This window comes from Podarcis liolepis (assembly GCF_965112155.1).
Source record: "Podarcis liolepis genome assembly, chromosome: 15".
NCBI classification, from domain to species: domain Eukaryota; kingdom Metazoa; phylum Chordata; class Lepidosauria; order Squamata; family Lacertidae; genus Podarcis; species Podarcis liolepis.
This window is the reverse complement of record NC_139566.1, coordinates 32225621-32248120: the sequence shown is the minus strand read 5'-3', so window position 1 is coordinate 32248120 and position 22500 is coordinate 32225621. Positions and strand designations below refer to the sequence as shown.

General features: G+C 46.0%; 1 protein-coding gene across 1 annotated transcript in view; it reads right to left on the bottom strand.

The window, feature by feature from the left end:
* LOC310695094 (septin-2) overlaps window positions 1-22500 on the bottom strand; it is a 125456-nt gene that overhangs the window by 93257 nt on the left and 9699 nt on the right. The gene's annotated exons all lie outside the window — the stretch shown is intronic.

The window sequence follows — 22500 nt, the reverse complement described above, 5'->3', positions numbered from 1 at the left end:
GCGGTTTGAATCCCTGCGACGGGGTGAGCTCCCGTTGCTCGGTCCCTGCTCTTGCCAACCTAGCCGTTCGAAAGCACGTCAAAGTGCAAGTAGATAAATAGGTACCACTCTGGCGGGAAGGTAAACGGCGTTTGTGTGCGCTGCTCTGGTTTGCCAGAAGCGGCTTAGTCATGCTTAGTCAAGCTGTATGCCGGCTCCCTCGGCCAATAAAGCGAGATGAGCACCGCAACCCCAGAGTCGGCCACGACTGGACCTAATGGTCAGGGGTCGCTTTACCTTTATCCCTTAATACAGTCTTTGCCAACCTGGTACAGTCACACCTTGCTTGCTGAACGCCTTGGAACTCCTACGTTTCAGCTCCGGAACAATCGAAAACCGGAAGTGAGTGTTGTGGTTTTCAAACTATTTTCAGAAGCCAAACATCCAGCGCAGCTTCCTTGGCTTCCGATTGGCTGTAGGATGCTCCTGCAGCCAATCAGAAGCCACGTCTTGGTTTTCAAATGGTTCTGGGAGTCAAATGGACTGCTGGAACGCATTCTGTTCGAGAACCAAGGTATGACTGTACCCTCCAGCTGTTTTGGACTACAACTCTCATCAGGCTGTGTTGGATGGGGTTGATGAACATTGTAGCCCTGCAAAAGACAGATGGAACCAAAGGTTGCCTCAGGCTGAAAAGGATGGTGCCAGAAGCAGAAAACATACAGAAAAGAGCGACCAGTATGACAAAAGCGTTGGAGAACCTGTCCGATAAAGAAAGTCAAGCATTTTTCAGTTTAGGGGAGAGACCACTGGTGGGGATGATAAGATTTTAGGCATGCAGAAAAGTGGGGGAAGGACTGTAGCTCAGTGGTAGGGCATCTGCCTTGCATACAGAAGGTCCCAGGTTCAATCCCTGGCGTCTCCAGGGATTGAACTCCTACAATTCTGATTCTATGAAGAGTCTGTCCGAAACCCTAGAGAGCCACTGCTAGTCAATATAGACAATACTGGGCTGGGTGGACCAATGGTCTGACTCTGTACAAGGCAGCTGCCTGTGTTTCTAAGTGGCTAGAAATTTCGGCATCTTTCTGTCCCTTCATTGTCAAAGTCTGGGTCATCCAGTGAAATGGATAGGCAGTAAATTTGAGGCACTGGCTTCTTATGAGTTACTAGATTTGGATCCTCCTCTATCACCTGCCACAAGCTCCAGAGAGGCATCATTTTTCATGGTGTAGGGTCCATGAAGGGTTGCTCTTGTTGGTTACACACACAGGTGTTTGCTGGGATTCTGAGCCAAGTCATACCATTATTTGTCGCTCTCTTTACACTATACACACGCGCACACATTATTGGCAACCCAGTACAGAAAAAGAGATTAGCATGAACAGGGGCATCTTGGAAGTGGTTTACTGAAAAATAAGCTGTGATTTTTTGAGGTTAAAAACTAATAACCAGGACTATTCAACATTATTTGTCCATTAACACAAGGGTAGATTTAATGCTGCTCCCTGGAGGAATCTAACACAATAGCTGCACTCGTGGAAACTCATGCTTAGAGAAGGATTTCACAAGTAGGGTTGCCATATAAATTCGATTTCCTGCACTGGCAGATGGTTGGGCTAAATGGCCTTTGTGATCCCTTCCAACAATTCTATATCCTTCATTACTGGTAGGCCTGTGCAATTATTTTAAAATGTCCCTTTAATTATCTCTTCCCGTTGTTTTAAAATGTTTTCATGTCCCTGTGCACTACCCCGATGTTCTGCGAAACAGCGGTGAAGAACTACTTTGATAAATGAACACAATTGAATATTATTAATGCAAGCGAGAAATCCTTTGCAGAAATGGCAGCTTCCTGTTTCGGACATCATCACTCCATGCCTCTCCACTTCATGCCAGACTAGATAAAGACATCTTCCTGTTTGGTATTTCTAAGAACATAAGAAGAGCCTTGAAAGATCAGGCCAGTGGACCATCTAGTCCAACGTCCTGTTCTCACAGTGGCCTGTGGGGAGCTCAAGAGAAGAGAAGAGTTTGGATTTGTTATCCCGCTTTATCACTACCCTAAGGAGTCTCAAAGCAGCTAACAATCTCCTTTCCCTTCCTCGCCCACAACAAACACTCTGTGAGGTGAGTGGGGCTGAGAGACTTCAGAGAAGTGTGACTGGCCCAAGGTCACCCAGCAGCTGCATGTGGAGGAGCGGAGACGCGAACCCGGTTCCCCAGATTACGAGTCCTCTGCGCTTAACCACTACACCACGCTGGCTCTCTTAAGCTCAAAAGCAGGACCTGAGAGCAAGAGGACTTTCTCCCTCCTGTGGGTTCCAGCGACTGGTATTCAGAAGCATCGCTGCCTCTGAGAGCCAATGTGGTGTAGTAGTTAAGAGCGGTGGACTCGTAATCTGGTGAACTGGGTTCGCTTCCCCGCTCCTCCACATGCAGCTGCTGGGTGAACTTGGGCCAGTCACACTTCTCTGAAGTCTCTCAGCCCCACTCACCTCACAGAGTGTTTGTTGTGGGGGAGGAAGGGAAAGGAGAATGTTAGCCGCTTTGAGACTCCTTCGGGTAATGATAAAGCGGGATATAAAATCCAAACTCCTCCTCCTCCTCCTCCCCTTCTTCTTCTTCTTCTTCTTCTTCTTCTGACTGTGGAGGCAGAGAGCTTAGTCCTTGTGGCTAGAAGCCACCGATGGCCTTTCCCTCCACAAATTTGTCGAATCATCTTTCAAAGCCATTGAATTCTCTTGAACATCCTGGAGATCCCGGGCCACAGAGAGGTTAGGCTGGCCTCGACCAGAGCCAGGGCTTTTTCGGCTTTGGCTCCGATCTGGTGGAACGCTTTCACAAGAGACTATGGCCCTGCAGGATTTGACATCTTTCCGCAGGGCCTGCAAGTCAGAGCTGTTCCACCAGGCCTTTGGCCAAGGCACAGCCTGACCCCCTCCTTTGGCAATCCTCACAGAGCTCTAGTCCAATGGTTGCCATCAATTTGATTTGAACTGATTTTATAATGAATTGATTTTAGAATGCTGTGTTATTTTATTGTTGTTAGCCGCTCTGAGCCCGGCTTCGGCTGGGGAGGGCGGGATATAAATAAAAATTATTTATTATTATTATTATTATTATTATTATTATTATTATTATTATTATTAAAGTGATGGATTTTGACCAGACCCTCCAGATGAAACCCCACAGCAAATCTACTTCAAACCTGGCTGGGTCAACAAAGGGGAAATTACCCAGTCAGCAGGCAAAGAGGAAAAGGAAACGCTCAGTCACATCTGCAGCAGGATGTTTAAGGCAGCATTTCCCCTTCCTGTCCACAGATGTATTTGCCGTGCATCTGCTCTTTGGAGAATACTCCAAGCTCCTCCACCCCATTCTAAGCTAACAATTGCATTGCATGGTTTTTTTTATATAGCATAACACAATCAAAGTAGCTTACAATGATACCATAAACACACACAATGCCTTGCGGCACCTTGAAGACTAAAGGCATGTACACATTAGCAGCTCGAAGCACAATGAGGTCATTTCCCCCCAACCCACCCCGGCTGTGTTTCAACCTAGGTTTCACATTGCTGTACACAACATTACCTGATTTGTTTTCCCGCGCAAAACCTGATTTCCTCCCCATCCTGTGCCTGCAACCTGCAAAACTCTTATCTAGGGGTCAGCAAACTTTTTCAGCAGGGGCCAGTCCACTGCCCCTCAGACCTTGTGGGGGGCAGACTATATTTTTGGGGGGAGGGAAGAATGAATTCCTATGCCCCACAAATAACCCAGAGACGCATTTTAAATAAAAGCACACATTCTACTACAGTGGTACCTCAGGTTAAGAACTTAATTCGTTCCGGAGGTCTGTTCTTAACCTGAAACTGCTCTTAACCTGAAGCACCACTTTAGCTAATGGGGCCTCCTGCTGCTTCCGGAGCACAATTTCTGTTCTCATCGTGAAGCAAAGTTCTTAACTCAAGGTACTATTTCTGGGTTAGCGGGGTCTGTAACCTGAAGTGTCTGTAACCTGAGGTACCACTGTACTCATGTAAAAAAAACGCTGATTCCCAGACCGTCCGCGTGCCGGATTTAGAAGGCGACTGGGCCAGAGGCATTGACTGGCTTCACGGTTTCCCCCACATTGTGATTTCTGCATAACACACACAGAGACACACAAAATGATTTGGAATATATTGCCAGGTCAAAAATTATGAAACCGCTATCACGATATGGACTTGAAACTGGTTTTGGACAATATATCAACATATTGCCCAACCATACTGCTAAGTTTACTTATTGTTTTTAAAAGTATTGCTATATTGCCATATCACAACATATAAAGGAAGTGTACAACCCTAAAACGCCATTCAAAACAATAGGAAGAATTCAACACAATGCTAAGCAGATTGCTCCGTCAGCTTGCCTGATGGACCAACCTTCCCTCTTTCCCCCCTGCAGACCCCTCTCCAAGAGCCAATGGGGTGCACAGAGAGGAAAGCCCCATTGCACCAGTTTAAGTCCTTGCACGGGCTTCTGTCGGTGGGAAATCCCAGAGGATTGCTTCCAGCAAAATTCTACTCCAGAGCAGACCCACTGAAATTCCATCCAAACATTAAAAACATCCACAATTAAAATATACAAGACAACAAGCTAGTAAAAAAGCACATCAATTTAAACATTTAAAAGAGCAATTAAAACAACTTGGTCAAGAAGTTCAAGTTCAGGAGAATGTTGGTCTAAACAGGTGTATCTACAAGAGCCAGGAGCTGCTGCTTCTTCTTTGACGATCACTCGTAGCCAAGTAAGATTGTCTTCCATAAACAGTGAGTCCATAAGTGACTGTGGAGGCCAATTCTGGATCCACAAATCCTTCCACAGTGGGGACATAGGTTTCGGGGTGGGACTTGATCATGGTGAAGGTTTGCCAAGCGTGCCTTCCTCTTAGCACTTTTCTACCTTTCATCCTGAGTTTGAGCGCCTTCAAAGCCCATGACACCTTTGGTAAAGGCTGTTCTGCAATTGGAGCACTTGCAGGCCAGTGTTTCCCAGTTGTCAGTGTTTATACTACATTTTTAAAGATTTGCCTTGAGACAGTCTTTAAACCTCTTTTGTTGACCCACCAGCATTATGCTTTCCATTTCTAAGTTCTGAATAGAGTAGTTGCTTTGGAAGACAATAATCAGGCATCTGCACAACATGACCAGTCCAACGAAGTTGATGTCGAAGAATCATTGCTTGACACTGCTGATCTTTGCTTCTTCCAGTACACTGGCATTAGTTGCCTGTCTTCCCAAGTGATGTGTAAAAAAATTTGGAGACACCGTTGAGGGAATCTTTTGAGGAGTTGGAGATGGCGTTTATAAGTGGTCTGTGTTTCACAAGCATACGGTAAGGTTGGTAGTACAATAGCTTTGTAAACAAGCATTTTGGTTTCCCTGAGAATGTCCTGGTCCTCAAACACTCTGCACTTCAATCGGGAGAAAGCTGCACTTGCAAAGCTCAGGAGATGCTGGATTTCAACATCAGTGCTGGCCCTTGTGGAAAGATAACTGCCAGGAGTGTGCCAATTCCAATAGATTTTCTCTTATTTCAGCAGGGGAGGGCATTCCACAGCACTGGTACCACCGGTGGAAGAAGCCCATCTCTGCGTTACCACAAGATCATGGGTCCATGGCAAAACTACATAAATTGTATGTTTCTGGTCAAAAGGCCACCGAACCCCGGCAAACCTTCCTTGCATGTTCTTGATGGAAGTTTGTTCGTTTAGATTCCTCTGCAGGGGGTGTCTGTCTGTCTGACCTCTTCCCCTCCTTACTACAGTCTTAAGTTACAAGGGAAAGACAATTTCAGCCAGTACGTCATGGATAAAAGTCCCCATGGCAACTGGGAAGGCTATGAAGTTGCTTGGCTACCGGAGCTTGTTATACCATTTTGCCCCTTAAACACGGAGCGAGGCTTTCTGCAATGAATCAGCCCACCAGCTTGCATTGTCTTGTGGCATTTTAGGATCTTGTTTACAACGTACAGTTTTCCTGTCTCCCCGCTTCCCCGGATCCTTTGTGCACATTAAGCAGCTTTTGGCCTGGCATTCTTGCAGAGGAAGAATGCAAAGTTTGAGGTGCTATGAATTCAGTCTGGTACAGGGAAAGAAGTCGCGTTCACTCAAAGACCTGTGCATCCCGTTCCGTTTTTCAAAGCTTCAAAAAGTCTGCTTCGTTTGTTGCATTTATTGTTTCCTTTTGTGAGTCAGAAGGCTTCTTCTTTTGCTGCCTCAAACAGAATCACAAAAGAAGCGAGAGGCTGTAAAACAGCGGCTCCCAAACGTTTTGAAGGAGTGTTCTTGTGCCTGGGTCCTGTTTGTACGCTTCCAGTAGACATCTGGTTGACCCCAGGGAGAAGAGGGGGCTGGATTAGATGAGCCACTGACCTGGTCTAGCAAGACTCTTCTTAAGTTCTCAAGGGTATTAGACAGAGTTAGGAAAGGTAAGGCTATCAGTAAAGCTAAACACAAGGACCATGTTCTATCTCCACTGTTTATCTCCACTCTTCTGCTCAGGTCCTCCTTGTATAAAGGTAAAGGTAAAGGACCCCTGGTTTTGAATTATGGTGCTGGAGGAGACTCTTGAGAGTCCCATGGACTGCAAGAAGATCAAACCTATCCATTCTTAAGGAAATCAGCCCTGAGTGCTCACTGGAAGGACAGGTCCTGAAGCTGAGGCTCCAATACTCTGGCCACCTCATGAGAAGAGAAGACTCCCTGGAAAAGACCCTGATGTTGGGAAAGATTGAGGGCACAAGGAGAAGGGGACGACAGAAGACGAGATGGTTGGACAGTGTTCTCGAAGGAACCAGCATGAGTTTGACCAAACAGCGGGAGGCAGTGGAAGACAAGAGTGCCTGGCGTGCTCTGGTCCATGGGGTCATGAAGAGTCAGGCACGACTAAACAACAAAGGATCCCTGGACGGTTAAGTCCAGTCAAAGGCGACTATGGGGTTGCGGCACTCATCTTGCTTTCAGGCCAAGGGAGTCAGCGTTTGTCCGCACACAGCTTTCTGAGTCATGTGGCCAGCAGGACTAAACCGCTTCTGGCGCAACAGAACACCGTGACGGAAACCAGAGCACAAAGAAATGCAGTTTACCTTCCCACCGGAGCGGTACCTATTTATCTACTTGCACTGGCGTGCTTTCGAACTGCTAGGTTGGCAGGAGCTGGGACAGTGCAATGGGAGCTCACTCTGTTGTGGGGGTTCAAACCTCCGACCTTCTGATCGGCAAGCCCAAGAGGCTCAATGGTTTAGACCACAGCGCCACCCGCGTCCCTCCTCTTTGTGTGCTTCTCATTGGCATCAGGTGTGCCGCTGTGAGAACAGGATGCTGGACTAGATGGGTCATTGGACTGCCCCAGCAGGGCTCTTTGTATGAGATCACGGAATCATAGGGTTGTATAGCATTTAAGAGGTCATTGGCTCCATGTAACTACAATATCTATCTCCTATTAATAAATTCAAATGTGGATCCCATTTAACATAATTCAGTGTGGCTAGAAGTTCAGACACACATGCTGCACATCCCCACTTCCTGAACCAGGGAGGGGTAAACAAATGTTGGCTGTCCTTCTTGAGCTGACCTACTGAACTTCCTGCCATGTGAACCTTATACCCTTAGGGGTGCTGACCTCACTTCCTCTTCCTTCTTTTCTATGCCTCTCTCATGAGAAGAGACATCTCTCTTTTGAATCTCTCTCCATCCGAGATGCAAGAGCAGGGAAGGCTCAGTGCATCATCACACCTTAGTTAGAACAAAGATCTTACCTCTATCAAGTTATCTATTTCCTACAATAAATGTAGCTGTATTATTTTCCAAACTCAAGAATCCCAGTGTGCTTCTCCAGCAGGAATTCAATTTTCCATTCAGCTCCTGTCAGCATTTTAACTCCAAACAGCAAACATGAAAACCCAAGATCTCCTTACTGGCTGTAGGGCATCAATTTGTGGAACTACCGTACCTCTCTTTTTAAAGAATCGTTGGAATTGCAGCTTTTGAGAATACTGGAAGTTCTTTGAAACTTTGGGGATTCCCAAGAGTTCTTGACTGCGAAACCCCTTCCCCCTCTGATTTTCTTTAGATTTTTAGTATTAAGACATCAGGTCAGGTCTCTTGACTCCTGTTGAAAATGAGGAAATGAAAACGACTTCTCTGGAAGCCGTTTCTGTATCGGTTTCAGGAGCATCTCTCATATGGCAAAGGACTTTTCTGAAGGTCTTTTCATAGCGCTCTCCTGCTGGATATCCTGTCTGCATCACTTTTATTAGAAGTAGGATATCTGTTGCATTCGCCAGGATAACCTTTACCCTAATCTACCCATTATAGACCTTTAACGGTGACAATAGCAATCTTTCATTTCGCAGTATAAATAAACCCAGCTGCTATCTCGAAACAGAAGGCAAAAATGAACAAGCAAGACTTGTCAAAAGATTAGAGCAATTTATACTTGCCATATTTCCTGCTATTATTTCTCTGGAAGCGGCTGCCAAGATACAGCCCACTGTTAGCATGTTGACTGTTTTGCTTACATCTTTCCTTCTCTTGTCCCCCCTCCCCCTTTAAATATAACACCCAAATGCAGCTGTGGTGAGTACTCTATCCAGTTAGCACAGCAGCCCCCGTGGGAGTTAATACTTAGGGAAGAGCAGCAACCCAGAGATAGAGCATGTGCTTTGCATGCAGCGGATTCCAGGTTCAATCTCCCGCATTTCTAGGTAGAGATTGGAGCATCCCATCTGAAGTCCTGCAGAGCCATTGCCAGTCGGCGTACTGAGCTAAATGGACCAGTGGTCTGTCTTGGTGTAAGCTATATCCATGGTGGCGCTGTGGTCTAAACCACTGAGCCTCTTGGGGTTGCCGATCAGAAGGTCGGCGGTTCAAATCCCCACGACGAGGCTCTGGCGATCACACAGGGTCCCCAGACGTTTCACCGTCTATTGATCCCTGTGCCACCAGCTTATTTCTCGCTGACCACCCAAGCCCTACCTGGTACAATACTGAGTCCAGCCAGGGTTAAATCGGAACATAAACTTCTGTTTATTTATTGCAGTTTAACAAGCGTGTGGTTTCATAAACAGTATCGGTCAATTACAATCATGGGGTGACTATCCAGACCTATAACTTCCACTACCTGCTCTCACTCACTAAACCACCTCTCAGATATTTACTTGTCTTCCTGGCTCCTAACTGTTCCTGACTCAGCTTATTTCGCTGCACTAACTCAACCTACCCACAGACTCTATCCCAATTCACTCCCACTCCAACCAACCACCCAACTCCCAAGGAACTTCCCCCCTCCCAGAGCTGGTTTTATAGTCCCTCTGACTCCACCCCCTAGGTTCTGATTAGGTAACCTGTTTAACTAGTTCACCTCCAGCACTCTCATATGTTATCATCAAGGGGGTGAGCTCCCGTTGCTCTGTCCCAGCTCCTGCCAACCTAGCAGTTCAAAAACATGCCAGTGCAAGTAGATAAATAGGTACCACCATGGTGGGAAGGTAAATGGTGTTTCTATGCTCTCTGGTTTCCGTCACGGTGTTCTGTTGCGCCAGAAGCGGTTTAGTCCTGCTGGCCACATGACGCGGAAAGCTGTCTGGGGACAAACTCCAGCTCCCTTGGCCTGAAAACGAGATGAGCGCCGCAACTCCATAGTCGCCTTTGACTGGACTTAACCATCCAGGGGTCCTTGACCTTTTATTTCCCCCTACCTTTTTATATATTCCTATACATAGGCACCTACTCCCTGGGGCCCTGGGTGCCCAAGCACCCACAAAATTCCCCATGAAGGGGCCGGGCACCCACAAATTTCGGCGCCAGGGCCATGCACGCTGCATGGCACCCATGGCCCTGGGCACCCACGCTTGCGAGGCCAAGTTGGCACTCCTGTTCCAATACCACCTCTTTTGGTAGACTGATTTTACTACCCCAGATAAAGCAAGTGATTGATTCAAATACATGAAACTATCTTGTATGCAGGCCTGGTTCTCACTGAGTAAAAGTGTCTAAGATGAACTATGTTATGAACCTGGGGGTGGGGCTCGCATGGCTGAATGGTCCTCCCTACAAGAACAAAGGCTGCACACTGAAAGCTAGCAGTTCAGGAGACTAGGCTGAAAGGATCCTATAAAGTGCTAGTGAAGTTGTCACTGGAGCATTGATTCTGATGTAAGCAAAAGGGCACCATCCACACACAAGAGGTTGAGATAACCTCAAGGGTTGTAGAAGTGATATATAAATTTGCAGGGTGGAGACTTACCGTATTTTTTGCACCATAACACTCACTTTTTTCCTCCTAAAAAGTAAGGGGAAATGTCTGTGCGTGTTATGGAGGGAATGCCTACGGGTGGCATGCCTATGGATTTTCCTCCTCTAAAAACTACGTGTGTGTTATGGTTGGGTGCGTGTTATAGAGCGAAAAATACGGGTAGTTGATGCTGAGTGTCTGTTGTGGGGAGGAGGGGATGGGAGAGCAAATAAAAGAGCAGTGACTGCTGGCTGGCACATTGAAAAGGAGAACTCCACAAGTACAACTCTCACTTAAGGCTCCCAAATTTATGGTCCCTGTTTAATCACCCGTTCCTATTTTTGCCTTTTTGGTTCTTGTTCAACATTTTGTTAGTGTCACGCTTCAAATTTCAGTTCCTATTCAGAGTTCTTAGAAGTTAAATCTTAGAGAGATTTACAGGAATCCAGGAATTGCCTCGTAAGGGATTTTTTAAAAAAGCAACCCATGATGGTGATGATTTATTTATTTCATTTACGAATTGCTTCCCGCCAGACACCCCGAAGCAATTTACAATAACATATGTAAAAACGGTTATAACAAAACAATTGTAAGTATAAAAACAGTTTCAAGCAATAACGGGCCATACATAAAATCGATTCAAGTCCAGCAGACAGCAGCTGGGATAAAGATTTTTAGAAGGATTGCATTTGGACCATTGTTTTTTAAGTGTAGAATGAAGGTCTGGTGGTGGAGGGAAGCAAATAAGCAAGGATGTGGCGACAGACGTTTATAAAATTACGTGGTGGAAAGAAAGTGGAAAAACAGCAGCAAGAATCCTTATAGCAAAACATTGGAAGACAGAAGATCTACCCACCGTGGAAGACTGGCAGATGCAACTAATCAATTACATGGAGATGGCGGAGATGACTGGCAGAATCCGAGATCAGGAAGAAGAGCAAGTGGAAGATGATTGGGGGGAAATTTAAGATTTATTTGCAGAAATACTGTAAAATTTCTGAATGTTGATGACATTGAAATGAATTGTGGAGGCTCTAGTAACAAGATAAAAATTTAAGATTAAACCAACAATTAGATAAATTAAGGGCTATGAATTTGCTGAACCAACCTTTAAAAGGGATACAAGAATGGGAGATGTGAGGAAGTCAGGAAAATATGTGAATTTAAGATATAAAATAAGAAAGAGGGAATTTTTGTGTTTTTTGTATATGTGTTTTTTCTTTTTATTATTAGTTTTTAATGTATGTATTTTTGTCCGTATTGTTTTATTTTGTAGTATGTATTGTGTGTTTTTATATCTTTTTTTCTCTGTTCTTGTCCTTGTATTTTTTCTTCTATTGTTAAAACCTAATTAATTTTTTTATTTAAAAAAAAAAAGAAAGTGGAAAAACAGGTGGTTTTCTCTCTCTCTCCCATAATACTAGATCAGGGTTTTCCAAACTTGGGTCTGCAGCTCTTTTTGGACTACAATTCCCATCATCCCTGACCACTGCTAGCTAGGGATGATGGGAGTTGTAGTCCAACAACAGCTGGAGACCCAAGTCTGGTTGGCCACCGTGAGAATAAGAGGTTGAACTAGATGGGCCATTGGGCCTGATCCAGAAAGCTCTTATGTTCTTATCTAATGTGTGATTTTTATGGAAGTCACCATCACAAGCTGTGGGGGCAGCTACTGTGGCTTAGATGGCATTGAAAGAGAACTGGGCAAACTCCTGTAGGAAAAGGGCGTCAGTGACTCAGATAAAGCTCCCAGACAAAGAGGCGTTGTGCTGCTAAGCTCCAGTTGTGGGAACAAGGACAAGGGGGCAGTTGCCTTCATGTCCTGCCTGTGAGCTTCCCAGGAACATCTCATGGGCTCTTCTGCCCCACAGGAAGCTAGGCTAGATGAATCACTGGGCTGATGCAGCAGGTCTCTTGGCATCAGGAACTGGCTGTAAATGATTGTTTAAGGCACAGCAGGAGTGCACAGAATCATCGTATATTTTCGACTTAAAAGGAGACTTTTTAGAAAGATAGGGGAGCTACATCATCCATCACGAAAAGCATCAAAGGGAATGTTCAACAGGGACCAGTGATAACACTGGTTCACATTTTGTGCATCGGTCACAACAGCAGGTGATGTGCTATTTGGAGACAGCGTCACTTATTCTTACTTAGCAAAGATTCCCTCTTTTAACGCCAGATCCCTTCAACAGAAGCGGTTCCTTGCAAGACTGTATACTGCGAGCAACAAAGGAGCATCTGATGTACATTTACCGTATTTTTTGCTCTATAACACGCACCAGACCATAACACGCACGTAGTTTTTAGAGGAGGAAAAGAAAAAAAATATTCTAAACAAAATAGTGGATATATGATTTTTGTGGTTCATGCTGTGGCCACAGACATGTGATCTGACAGTGAGTTTGGAGTAGCCCAATGCAAAAATCCTGAGGATCCATGTGAATCCATGCTTTGTAACCACGGAGGAGGGAAGGAAGGGGAACCATGGATCCTCTGCTCACGACTGCAGCAGATCCCCCCCGCCACCCGCAGGCATTCGCTCCATAACATGCACAGACATTTCCCCTTACTTTCTAGGAGGAAAAAAGTGAGTGTTATGGTGCAAAAAATACGGTATGTTTCACAGACATAATTATGCAGAACACCTTCCATTTTCTTTTCTTTTGCAAGATTTTTCAGGGAATCTTCTTCCTCCAGTCTTCAGGGTGAAACCTTTCACTTGGTCTTCTTACAACGCAGGGCTGCTGCCCTTTCAGGAAATGCCTAGCTGCTTACACTGCCTGAAGAAGTAGGTGCCTTGCTAAACAAATTTAGGATGTGGGGAGGCCATGGGCCCAGAGCCATTGTTCTCTATTTCACTTCACATGCTAGAAAGAGTTCCATTGATCATATACAGTGGTACCTCGGGTTACATACGCTTCAGGTTACAGACTCCGCTAACCCAGAAATAGTACCTCGGGTTAAGAACTTTGCTTCAGGGTGAGAACAGAAATCGTGCTCCGACGGGGTGGCGGCAGCGGGAGGCCCCATTAGCTAAAGTGGTGCTTCAGGTTAAGAACAGTTTCAGGTTAAGAACGGACCTCCGGAACGAATTAAGTACTTAACCCAAGGTACCACTGTACACAGATACTGAGATTCTCTCCTGATCTCAGAAAATCAAGCCAGAATTGTCCTGTTACATTCCCACCCCCATTAGCTCTTTTTCTGTATACAGTGGGACCTCGGTTTAAGAACAGCCCTGTTTACGAACTTTTCGGTTTAAGAACGCCACAAAACCGGAAGTAGTGTCCCGGTTTGCAAACTTTACCTCGGTCTAAGAACGGAATCCGAATGGTGGAAGGGCACCGGAGGCCTCATTAGGGAAAGCGCACCTCGGTTTAAGAATGGTTTTGGTTTAAGAATGGACTTCCGGAAAAGATTAAGTTCATAAACCGAGGTACCACTGTATTTTGATTGCTCATGTTGTTGCTTGGGGGGGGGGGCTTTCTTCCCCGCTGTGTATCAGCTGGAAACTGGATTCCCACATACAGTGGTACCTCGGGTTACATAGGCTTCAGGTTACATACGCTTCAGGTTACAGCCTCTGCTAACCCAGAAATAGTACCTCGGGTTAAGAACTTTGCTTCAGGATGAGAACAGAAATCGTGCTCTGGCGGCGCAGCGGCAGCAGGAGGCCCCATTAGCTAAAGTGGTGCTTCAGTTTAAGAACAGTTTCAGGTTAAGAATGGACCTCCGGAACGAATTAAGTACTTAACCCAAGGTACCACTGTACTGTGTAGTATACTGTGGAAGCAGAGGAATAGTTTGGCACCCAATTGCCAACAATCACACAGGATGCAGAGGAGAAAGTGGAAGGCAGGCCTCACAGTGCCCCATTTCCTGCCCCACCCATGCAGACAGAGGCTCTTAAGTGCAAATAATAAGCAGATCTCTATTCAGGTAAGTTACAATACAGGCCTGGCAGCAGACAGAGTTCAGTAGTCACGATTCAGGAGTTCAAGATGCTCAGAACTGGATGGAAGCAACAAAAGCATCCTGACGGTTTTCACGCCCCGCCAAGCTTTTAAAGATGAGGCATGACCTGCTCTTTAGTGAGACTTTGCAGGAAGCTTGGGATTGCAAACCACACTCCTCCAGGATGGGGAAGTCTGCTGCTCCCACATGATTTCAGGATACCTAAGCCTTTAAAAAGGCCAGCCCTAGACTGCCATGTGCTGCCTTTCAGGATGGTTCAAAAACTACAGCCGGTGCAGAATGCAGTGAGTCGCACTGCTGGTGGAAAGTCAGAACTTATGGCGCCAGTATGAGCATAGCTGCACTGGCTGCTTATACATTTCTCTGCCCAGTTCAAGATCTTGCTTTTCACTTTTAAAGGCTTCTTTCTCAGAACCACAATAGCTGACTGACCACCTTTTCCAACAATGGTGTAGTGATTAGTATTTGATTAGGACCTGGAATAGGGACGCGGGTGGCGCTGTGGGTTAAACCAGAGAGCCTAGGGCTTGCCGATCAGAAGGTCGGCGCTTTGAATCCCCGCGACGGGGTGAGCTCTCGTTGCTCGGTCCCTGCTCCTGCCAACCTAGCACTTCGAAAGCACGTCAAAGTGCAAGTAGATAAATAGGTACCGCTCCGGCGGGAAGATAAACGGCGTTTCCTTGCGCTGCTCTGGTTCGCCAGAAGTGGCTTAGTTATGCTGGCCACATGACCCAGAAGCTGTACGCCGGCTCCCTCGGCCAAGAAAGCAAGAGGAGCGCCACAACTCCAGAGTCGGCCACGACTGGATCTAATGGTCAGGGGTCCCTTTACCCTTTAGGACCTGGAAGACCAGGGTTCAAATCTTCTCAGCCATGAAACTCACCGGGCAACTTTGGGTCCACTGTTGTCTCTTAGCAAAACCCACCTCATGGGTTGTTGGGAGTATGAAGAACATACACCACATCAATGGGACCTAAGATAGTCTGGATCCACATACCTCTGCCCATTAAAAACAAAATGCCTCTTTCCACCATTTAACTCCGGGGAATTTACTTTCATTTAATCAGTCACTCGAGCTTGTCAGGCGAAGAGCGGAGACACCTGCCATTGAGTTGGAAGGAATTCAGGGAGACAGGCAGTGCTTGGTTTGTTTTCATTTGATTTAAAGCTAAAAAAGAAAAAGTACCAGCAAAGGAACAGGAGCAATTACGCCACATAAAGGTATTTCGTCTGCTCTGGAAACCTGGGTATACTACTGCCTTTAGCAGATGATGGCTGAAGTATGTTGTACAAGGCCACTGTGTTCATTCTAGCATACTCTCCAATACTCTCAGGGATATGCTTTGAACACCTATATTTTTCATTCCTGGGATCACTTTGCAAGTTGCATTCCCTCTACTATTTATACATTTATACATTGGTGAAGGCTCTTTGCCTTGTGTGTGTGCTGCATTAATTTACTCTGCATCCGTCCACTAATATAAAAGCTAGAAGAAAGTTTGTTTGCTTAAATAAATACCAGATAAATCATAACTGCTGTATCTCACCAATGGTTTGGAACAGACATCAGTTGGGTTGGGATGTGTCTCAGCATCCAGTCCCCTTGCTCCTCTTATTTATGCAAGTGAGCAAACAAACCAGAAAGCCTTCCACTAACTTCAGCTTTCCACCTGAGACCAGATTTTCACTTCTTGAAATATGGCAGCCCTAGGTTAACAGTCTCAGAAAAAGCCAAGCCATTAAGCCAACTGCAGGCCACAGCTTCCTTCTTTCCACCCTATTTGTGGGCTGAGAAATGGAAAGGGCAGAGCGAACTGTTTTAATGAATTTCTCCACAGAGGAGAATAAATTCTCCAACAAATTCTCAGTGGCAGTAACTACCTCTTTCTTCCTCTAATGATTTTAATTTTTTTGTTGCTGCTATAAAGGCGCCTGTGTTGGCAGCCTGGCCTCCATTTCACATCCTCAGAAATGTCTCGGACTAAGCATCATTGTGAGGCACGGTGGCAAGGGAAATGGCAATTCCAATAAGAGCGGTGGCGCATAGTTGAGAAAATTCTGCAGAAAGTAGCCTTTTTCCAAGAATGGGTTGACAAAATTAAATATCTCAAAAGTGTCACAGAAACCTCCAATGGAAAGCTTTCTTCTTATTAAACACATCAGTCATTCACTCTAGAATCACAGCCAAGAAAACTCCTAAAAGGCAGAAGAGGTACAATTAAAAAGGGGTGTCTGTAGAAGCAGAGCATTTACTTAGGGAGGTTCCTGAAGGCCTGGTTAAGTTACTATCGATGTTCTTGGGAATCAGAAGCCGTGTGCTTCCCCAAAACAGCCAGGATCGTTAATATTTGGTCTTTGACTCACTTCTTTCACTGTGCCAAATTACAAGCGGTAATTATGGAACTGAAATACTTGCAATGACTGGAGCTCAGCCTGCAATCAAGGAAAGGGCTCCCCCCACTGAATTCACATTGTCCTTCTAGTACTTAACACTTATTAATGTTTCCTGTTGGCAAAATTCATATTTCTAGAAGGCCAGAAGCTTTTAAGGCCGCACCGTATTTTAAGGCTTCTCTCCGGAATCAGTGTTGGTCTCCAATTGTGATTATTTTTGCAAGATAGAAAACTGGCCAATGAAGTAATTTTCCATCCAGACTTTTAATGCACGGCTGTCAAAACCGGTTGGCCTAGAGGCAAGCAAAGCATAATTTTAAATGCTTCCTTACCCTATGCACAAGGGCTAAAAATGAAGTATGATTTCTACTATTTCCCATATAGAGAGGGGGAAATCAGTGGTACACCATTACATATCACACATACATGTGACTACTTTTGCTGGTGTAGAATCTACACTGTAAATCATGGGTTGGCAAACTAAGGTCCATGGGCTGGATCAGGCCCAACGGCTTTCTAAATCCGGCCCGCTGATGGTCCAGGAATTGCCGCGTGGATCTCCAGCGCGTGCGTTCTTTCCCTCTCATGGTGGCGCCGCCTCCTTCTCCCGGCTTCTCCCCGCCCTGCCTAGAGGAGGAAGGGGGCTGGGCTTTGTTGCTGCCAGACCCTCTCCGGAGCCCTTTTGCACATCGCTCATCATCGTCCCACCGCCACCCCCTGCTGCTCGCAAGACACAGGAGCCGCGGTTGGCTGAGTGCCCCTCTTGAGCGGCCGCCATTTAAAGCAGCCCCTCTTCAGAGCCCTTTCACGCGCTACTCATTGTTCCTCCGCCACCATTCATCCCCCCAAAAAAATTATAGTCCGGCCCCCCACAAGGTCTGAGGGACAGGAGACTGGCCCCCTGCTGGAAAAGTTTGAGGACCCCTGCTGTAGATGCTATTGGAGTCCACTGGACACTGAGGCTTCTCATGCACTTGTCACATGATAGCATGTCACAGTATGTGAATAGCATTCAGTTATGTGAACTCTCACCAATGGATGAGGTTCACCACCTCAGCTACAGTTTGTGCAATACACCTAAGGCCATGGATCCGTGCACTGGCTCCCTGCTAAGCCGTTAGGAAACTTGGGAGCCATGCTTGCATGTTCCATACTCAAATGCTCTCTGCTTCACTGCGGCTAGGAATTCTGTCCGTTTAGAGCCAGCCATTTTTTGTTTGTTTCTAAAACAGGGTATTTAACCATACAGTGGTACCTCAGGTTACAGACACTTCAGGTTACAGATGCTTCAGGTTGCAGACTCCGCTAACCCAGAAGTAGTACCTCAGGTTAAGAACTTTGCTTCAGGATGAGAACAGAAATCGTGCAGCGGCAGCAGCAGGAGGCCCCATTAGCTAAAGTGGTACCTCAGGTTAAGAACAGTTTCAGGTTAAGAACGGACCTCCAGAACGAATTAAGTTCTTAACCCGAGGTACCACTGTAGTTTGAAACAGGTTCCAGGTCCTGGGTTAAGGTTGGGCAAATTATTTATCAATATTTCTTGCTATCCTGGCTTTCCTCGGAAGAACTAAGGATGGTACTTCTTCCCCTAGCCTAAGACCAAAAGACTGTGGCTGACCCAAAGTCACCCAGTGAATATCACAGCTGAGTGGGGATTTGAATGTGGGGCTCCCCATCGCCTGATGCTTTAGCCACAGTTCTACAACAGAATTGCTCCTGGGAAGCCACATTCCCAAGGTGCGCGTTTGCGTACACCTGAACCAGCATTATACCCGAACCAGCTCAATGTGCATCCTTCTCAAGTATCAGGTATCCTTATCCTGTTGGAAAGTCTAGAAACAACAATACAGTGGTGCCTCGCAAGACGAAAATAATCCGTTCTGTGATTCTCTTCGTCTAGCGGTTTTTTCGTCTTGCGAAGCAAGCCCATTGACGGATTAGCGGATTAGCGCTATTAGCGGCTTTTAGCGGCTTATCGGATCAGCTGATAAGCGGCTTAGCGGCTTAGAAAAAGGGGGGAGGGGGAAAAACCCGCAGGAACTCGCAAGACATTGTCGTCTTGCGAAGCAAGCCCATAGGAGATTCGTTTTGCGAAGCACCTCCAAAACAGAAAACTCTTTCGTCTAGCGAGTTTTCCGTCTTGCGAGGCATTCGTCTTGCGGGGCACCACTGTACATACGTTCAGGTGAAGGCACCTAGTTCACACCTCACACAATCCATCTCTGCCCATTCGCCATAAATGAGCCACTGTTTCCATAAATGAGTCAGATTGGCCAGCTTGCAGCATGAAACAGAATGGAGAATTTCTTAGCTTTTTTCACACACCCTCTTTAAATCTCAACATATTTAATAAGAACGGCCATTAATTAAGAATTGTCTATCAAAGCAAACAAGTACTGTGTGCAGGGGGAAATATTTGGCAGCTCCTACATAATCCTTTGGGAATGTCTCTTTTTGCATTCAGACACCGCAAAATGGAATGCAGATGCATAATAGGGCATAAGCTGATTTGTCAGTGCCTTAACTATTTTGTTTTTTAAATTTCCTGCCGAAGCCAAAAACATCAACATGAACATACAACTACAGTGGTACCTCGGGTTAAGTACTTAATTCGTTCCGGAGGTCCGTTCTTAACCTGAAACTGTTCTTAACCTGAAGCACCACTTTAGCTAATAGGGCCTCCTGCTGCGCTGCGCCACCGCTGCACGATTTCTGTTCTCATCCTGAAGCAAAGTTCTTAACCCGAGGTACTATTTCTGGGTTAGCGGAGTCTGTAACCTGAAGAGTCTGTAACCTGAAGCGTATGTAACCCGAGGTACCACTGTATAAAGAATACTATAATCTTTCCACAAAAGAAAGTTCAGCACTCTCAACCTGCCTCCTCTGAACGATAAAGCGTTGAGTCTGCAGAAATCAAGGTAATTCTTTTTTATATTTGATGGAAGAATGTAGGAGAACAAAGCACCCATCTTCCAACATTCACCAGGAGAGCTACATCATTCTGGTAATTTCCTAGTAATGTCACTTTCCCAGTAGGAATGTTATGAAAGTAATGTTATAAAAGGTTTATAACCTATTGCATGAAACACATGTAGTTGGGCGAGGCATGGAATAATTGCCTGAGATTCAGACGCTCTCTCCCACTATAAGAGCTGCTGCCACCAACGGAAAGCTTTTGATCCTGTGGAGAAATCTTACTGGCGCAATCAGGAGACAATTATAATCAATTCCTGCCTCCCTCTAAAGCCCTCTGTACCCTAAAAATCTGCTGGGGCGGCTTGATATTCTACTGAATAGTATGGAAGGTGACATGGGGGAAAGGAAAAGGGGGTGGAAACTCCTCCCTTCTTCTGATGGCAGAGTACCCTTTAGTAGATCTTTGCTCAGGGGATGTTCCTGTTGCCAGAGCAACATCTGGATTGCTGCTATTAAAGTTTTCAGAATGATTGTTTCAGTGCTAGCCAGGCAAATTGTTTGCCCAGAAGTGCCTGGGTGGGCAAACATGCCTGCAGCTAAAATTGAGCACTAGAGCAGATTCTTTAAAGCCCTAAACCAAGTTAGTATAAGGCCCCCTTCCATATACTTGGACTTGAACAAGCCTTGAGATTGCCACTAGAGGCTTTGATGTCTGGCCCATCATTAGTAAAAGAGATAACCGGCCATAGCGGCACTGAAGTTGTAGAATTCTCCCTGAAAGGAGGTTCACCAAGGTCCCTCTTTCGCTTTTTAAGAGGTTGCTGAAAACCCTTTAAGTGCATCAGGATTCTTACGATTGATTTCTACTGTTTTTATGTTGTTTCCTTTGCTTTTAATGTTGCTGTTTTGTGTTTATTTAAAATCTTGTGTGTGTGTGTTACTTTGTAAACAACTTGGGGGGGAACTATTTCTAAAAGTGGTATATAAATATATTTTCAGGTGCAAATGTGGTGTTAAAACATGGCATATATACAATAACGGTAAAATAAGCCATGGATAACCAGAAGATTAAGCGACGCGGGTGGCGCTGTGGGTTAAACTACAGAGCCTAGGACTTGCCGATCAGAAGGTTGGTGGTTTGAATCCCCGCGATGGGGTGAGCTCCCGTTGCTCGGTCCCTGCTCCTGCCAACCTAGCAGTTCGAAAGCACGTCAAAGTGCAAGTAGATAAATAGGTACCGCTCCGGCGGGAAGGTAAACGGCGTTTCCGTGTGCTGCTCTCGTTCGCCAGAAGCGGCTTAGTCATGCTGGCCACATTACCTGGAAGCTGTACGCCGGCTCCCTCGGCCAATAAAGCAAGATGAGCACCGCAACCCCAGAGTCGGCCACGACTGGACCTAATGGTCAGGGTCCCTTTACCTTTAACTGGAAGATTAATAGAGTAATAAAATTGTAGAGCTGGAAGAGACCCTGAGGGTCACCTAGCCAACTCCCAGCAATGCAGGAATCTCAACTAAAGCATTAATGCATTAAAAAAAAAAAAACCTTCCAGTAGCACCTTAAAGACCAACTAAGTTAGTTCTTGGTATGAGCTTTCGTGTGCAAGCACACTTCTTCAGATACTTCTTCAGATTGCACACAAAAGCTCATACCAAGAACTAACTTAGTTGGTCTTTAAGGTGCTACTGGAAGGAATTTTTTTGTTTTGACTATGGCAGACCAACACGGCTACCTATCTGTAACTAAAAAAAAAATGGAAGAGAACCAATCAACTGCTTTAAAAAAATGGTCATGAACTCTACCGGCAGCAGCAGCCTAAGCACAGAGGGTGTGGTGCCGATAGTGTTGACTGAGAAGACACTGGCCGTAAGAACCAGAAACCCCCCGAGACCAAGCCCCTTTCCACAGAGGGGCTTGCATCCTCCAAGGGACTCACATTCCACCAAGGTGGCTTTTCACATACAAAGTGCGCTCAGTATGAGATCCTGGCAGGGGTGTTGTGTCCCATTTCACCGTTTGAGGAGAAACAGGAAGTGCCGCCCAGCTCCGCCTCTAATTTTCAGCACGTTCTCATAAGATCTCGCAGAAATCCCGCGAGATCATCTTGCACTCTGCGAGAGGAGGTTAAGGGGTGATATGATAGCCATGTTCAAATATAGAAAAGGATGTCACATAGAGGAGGGAGAAAGGTTGTTTTCTGCTGCTCCAGAGAAGCGGACACGGAGCAATGGATCCAAACTACAAGAAAGAAGATTCCACCTAAACATTAGGAAGAACTTCCTGACAGTAAGAGCTGTTCGACAGTGGAATTTGCTGCCAAGGAGTGTGGTGGAGTCTCCTTCTTTGGAGGTCTTTAAGCAGAGGCTTGACAACCATATGTCAGGAGTGCTCTGATGGTGTTTCCTGCTTGGCAGGGGGTTGGACTCGATGGCCCTTGTGATCTCTTCCAACTCTATGATTCTATGATCTCTCGAGATTTCGGTGAGATGCTGCTGGAAAGCAGTGCCAATGGTTCAGCTGCTGCTGCTGCTGCTTCTCTGCCAGGGCAGGCACCTGCGGGAATGCTGCCTCGGGGGCTTTGGCTGCCTGAGGCAGCTGCTTCACCCTGTTTCATGGGCAGGCTGGCCTTGGATCCTGGAGAGGCACTGGAGCGCCAGGGTCTAAGCCAGGGGATGTGCACTAATCAGCAAGGGGGTGGAGCCTTGAGAGGGACAGTCAGGGGCACAGCTGAGATGGTTCTTTTCAGAATAAGCTGCCAGCTCCCTGGTCTCTGTCCGGGGTCCTGAAAGACCTGCTTTCAGCTGTCATCATTGTTCAGATTTATGATCCTTACTGAACCCTACCTTTCTGTTTTCCGCATCTGCACCCTCTAGACCAGGCATGTCCAGCTCCCAAGAGACTGTGATCTACTCCCAGTATAAAAAAACTGGCAGTGATCTACCCATTGT